This window comes from Meriones unguiculatus, chromosome 21 (genome assembly GCF_030254825.1).
Source record: "Meriones unguiculatus strain TT.TT164.6M chromosome 21, Bangor_MerUng_6.1, whole genome shotgun sequence".
NCBI classification, from domain to species: Eukaryota; Metazoa; Chordata; class Mammalia; order Rodentia; family Muridae; genus Meriones; species Meriones unguiculatus.
The window spans coordinates 31,150,947-31,155,319 of record NC_083368.1 but is presented as its reverse complement, the minus strand read 5'-3'; the positions used below and the strand labels follow the sequence as shown (position 1 = coordinate 31,155,319).

The 4,373-nt window shown below is 40.0% G+C and overlaps 1 pseudogene; it reads right to left on the bottom strand.

The window, feature by feature from the left end:
- Positions 1 to 3,191: 3,191 nt before the first annotated feature.
- LOC110564512 (triosephosphate isomerase-like) lies at positions 3,192 to 3,753 on the bottom strand (annotated as a pseudogene).
- Positions 3,754 to 4,373: the final 620 nt, after the last annotated feature.

Sequence of the window (4,373 nt, the reverse complement as noted above, 5' to 3'; positions counted from 1 at the left end):
TGCTCCCCACTCTATCCAGGCTCTGGTAAGTAACTATGGTTCTATTCTACATTTCTTCAAAGAATATTTATTAGAAGTGGGGATGTTTTAAGAAAATTTAATTTCATGAAGAAATATTTTCAACGTGTGCTTATTATCATGATTTAAAGAAATGAATTGTACAGTGTAAAATTCAGAACATTCCTCAAGCACCAAATAGCAGCTTTCAAAGTGTGGTCCCTCCAAACCTACTGCTATTATTCTGCTAAAGGAACATAACCATAAAATGACTCCAAATGACACATTACTATACACAGGTATCCATGTCTCACTCCACCTATGGCAGAGACGTTTCCTCTAGATGGGAATTAATGCACAGGTTCACAACTGGGCAATGCGCAGAAGAGTGTGAAACTTCGGAGCACTTGGACCTAAGTGGGATGTCTTTAATTACACTCTTCCCTTACAGGCTCAGGGATCTATGGCTAACACAAAATGAAATCCATGTGCTTTTATTTTGGGAGGGGGGAGGGGAAGGATTTTTGTTTTATTTTGGAATTGTTTTGTCTTATTGTTTTTATTTATTTATTTTTTTGTTTCACTTGTGAGAGAGAGAGAGTTAGAGATAGCGAAAGCGAGAGAGAAAGAGAGAGAGAGAAAGTTGGGTCAGTGTAGAGCTGGGAGTATCTGGAAGGAGTGGGAAGAGATGAAAACTGTTATCTGAAAGAAAGAAAATCCCAATCGTTCAATTTTACTAATAAAGGAGCTTGATACAGGGTGAAAACCTACTAGCTCAGAGAGGCAGATAAAGCACCGAGATGATACTACTCAGTCAGCATCCAGGAAGGAAAAGATTTTCTGCTCAGCTCATGTCCCAGAAGGAAAGGCAAAAAAGCCAAAAAGCCAAATAATAATAATAATAATTAAAAAATAAGCTCTTTCTCTTTCTTCCCTATCATCTGGTTACTTGTTCTCTTGACGTAGGGTTAACTTTATTTAATCCTGTGCTAGGGCTAAGCAACTCCTCACCTAGAAACAGGTTTTTACAGTTCACAATTTTGAGGTTCACAATGGGATCAAATATCCTGCAACAAGAAACACAATGAAATGTATGAAATATTTTTAATTAAAAATATTAAAGTAATGAAAAGTGTATTCTTCAGTCCACATCAGCATCACCTGGAACCATATGAGAGATGCTCATTCTTGGATCTGCTTTTATAACTCCCAGAATGTGTGCTGAGTGAGCAGGTGACCTGCTTGCTAACAGTCTTCTGTAAACTTCTTATATTGAGGAGTTTGAGACCACTGTATGAGTTATACAAAAAGAAAGTGGAGAATAATGAACTGAATTACTCACAAATGATATACTTTTGTTATTATTCTAGTAGAATAGTGATTTTTGTTTTTATATACCTTACAGGTTATCCTAATAAATATTTATTACTTTATGTGAAAACTGTATCTTGTTTTAGAAAATTCAGATAATTAAAATATAAAAAAATTGTCAGTAAGCTCAGTGTGTTGAAAATTTAAATACTAGAAACTAGATATTTCAAAGTTTACCACTATTAAAACCACTATAAATACACATCCGGTATTGGAAAATTATATATTTTTTGAGATTATAATGTAATTACATCAATTTCAAATTCCCTTTTCTCCCACCCCCTAACTTCCCATATATCTCTCCCTGCTTGCTCTCTTTTTTATTCCTGGCTTCCCTTTTAAATTTTTAATTAGTATGTACTCTTAAATATTAATTGAGCTGGCTGGTGGTTTCTTTTTATAAAAATGACATATCATGGACATCTTTCCAGGTCAATAGAGTATAGTTACTTATTCTTTTTTAATTGTGCACTTAATATTCATAGTAAGTTCATCCCATAACCTTTAGTATTGTTTTATTATGATGGCCATTTAAGCTATTTTCAATGCATTGCTTTTATAAAACAATGTACAGTGGAAATGCTGTATTTATAATATCTGTAGCAACAGTTTGTTATATAATTGATAAAAATCTCAGACATGCTTACCCATGAACTTATTTGTAGAAGGTTTATTCTTTTGCTTTTCTTTTGTGAGAGTTGTGCCAGTGTCTTCTTTATTTTTATTGCTAAAATTTTGTAAGGGCCAGGTGTTATTTCCCTCACATGTACACAAAAACAATTCTATAAATTATGCACTATGGGAAAGGAGAGCATCCCTAGCCTCTTAGGGTGAGAGGAGATCTTGTCCTTAATGTACACTGAAAGGGAAAGTAAGGTGATGCCAGATTCCTTTTCATCTAACTTTTCCCCGATGCAGGGATTACTCTAAGTCACTCTTCTGTCCTTACTTGGGCCTGAAGGGACAAAGTCAGTTTCACTCTTTTAATGCCTCAGACAGGAAGCTACCTTGGAGATATATTTCATTCTAACCTTTGTTAGTGGTAAACAGATTGGCCTGATACCAACCATTATAGGGAGGTGTAAAAGGTTCAGAAAGACAGCCCATGTTCCCCTTACTAGGGACCTCACTTGGACACTAAGTGTCATGGGCTACATCTGTGCAAGGGTTCTAGGTTATCCCCATGCATGGTCCTTGTTTGGAGTATCAGTCTCAGAAAAAACCCCTGGGCCTAGATTTTTTGGTTCTGTTGCTCTTCTTGTGGAGCTCCTGTCCACTCCAGGTCTTTCTATCTCCCCCTTCTTTCATTCCCTGCGCTCTGCCCAAAGTTTGGCTATGAGTCTCAGCATCTGCTTTAATACCCTGCTGGGTAGAGCCTTTCAGAAGTCCTCTGTTGTTGGCTCCTGCCCAGCTCCCGTTTTTTTTTTTCCCCATTGGCAGCCTTACCAGACCACAGGGGAAGACAGTGCAGACAGTCCTGGTGAGACCTGATAGGCTAGGATCTGAAAGAAGGGGAGGAGGACCTCCCCTATCATTGGACTTTGGAAGGGCCATGGGAGGAGAAGAGGGAAGGAGGGTGGGACTGGGAGGGGACGAAGGTGGGGGCTACATCTGGGATACAAAGTAAATAAATTGTAATAAATACAAAGAAAATAAATGAAAGAAAATTAAATAAAAAATTTAGAAAGGTACAGTGTGGATTAGGTGGCAAGATGGGGCAGATGACATCATCAAAGCACATGACTGATGGGAGCGTTTACTAAACTTCTGAAAAACCTAGTCCTAGCTTAGCAGGCAGGTGGGAGGATGGGCAGTGCTTATTGTTAGGCATCGATGATGTCCACGAGGAAGCCGTCCACTTCAGGCAGGCTTGACAGCGCTTTGCAGGTTGCTGCAGTCACAGAACCTCCATATATGATTACAGAGACTTTCAGCCTGGTTGGTTTGCTCGAAACAACCTCCTCTGTGCTGCCACCTTTCCTTTCACCTAACTTCTCCCCAGTGCAGGAGATCACTCTAAGACCCTCCGCTAGGGCATGGGCTACTTTCCGCCCAATCAACATCCGACTCCCAAAAGACCTGCTTTCTCTCTGAGTACCCCAGTACTACCCACGTGGCTTCTAACTCTACTCTTTGATCATGCCAGCGATGATCATGTGAAGGACCCATTGGTCACTTTAGGGCAGCTCTGTGAAACACAGCAATTTTGGGATCTAGCTTCTGCCTGGTGAAGTCGATATAGGCAGTGGGCGATCCGCAAACCATGCTGCTGCGACCAGGGTGCAGATGAGTTCTCCCAGGCACTCCTTCCTCCGGTTCACCTTCCAGGTGCCCTCCCTTGAAGAACTTCCCGGAGGGCACCATTGTGCTAGGACCAACTTGCTGAAGGTCAGTATGAACCAATTAATAATTTTAATCAATCAATTAATTATTTAATTAACTTTACACCCTGATCACAGCTTCCCCTCCCAGTCCCTTTCTTTCATCCTCCCACCCTTATCCTTCCATCTTCCTTTCTCCTCAGGAAACGGGAGGTCTCCATGGCTATCAATCAGTCTCTTTGTATATCAAGTAGCAGTAGGGCTAGGCGCATCTTCTCCTATTGTGGCTAAACAAGGCAGCCCAGTTAGGGGAAAGGAACTTAAAGGCAGACAGCTTTAGGAACGCCTGCTCTTAGGAGTTTCACATGAAGAGCTGCACAACTGTTACATATGTGTAGCAGCACTAGGTCCATCCCATGCATGCAGGAGACTTGGTTCTATTTTCTGACTCCCTTGGGCACCAGACATGCACATGGTCCACATTCATGCATGCAGTGTACACACTTGTATATATGTGCAAAACAAAAGTAAGTTTTTTAAAGGAACATGATCTGTGTCTAAGAGTTAAATTATATGAAAAGAAATCACCCAATGTTATTAATTTTATTACCACAGTTAGACTGAAACAGAGCTTGTCATAACGGTACAAAGGCAAACAGAAAAATTATGACTGTTAGCATTCTT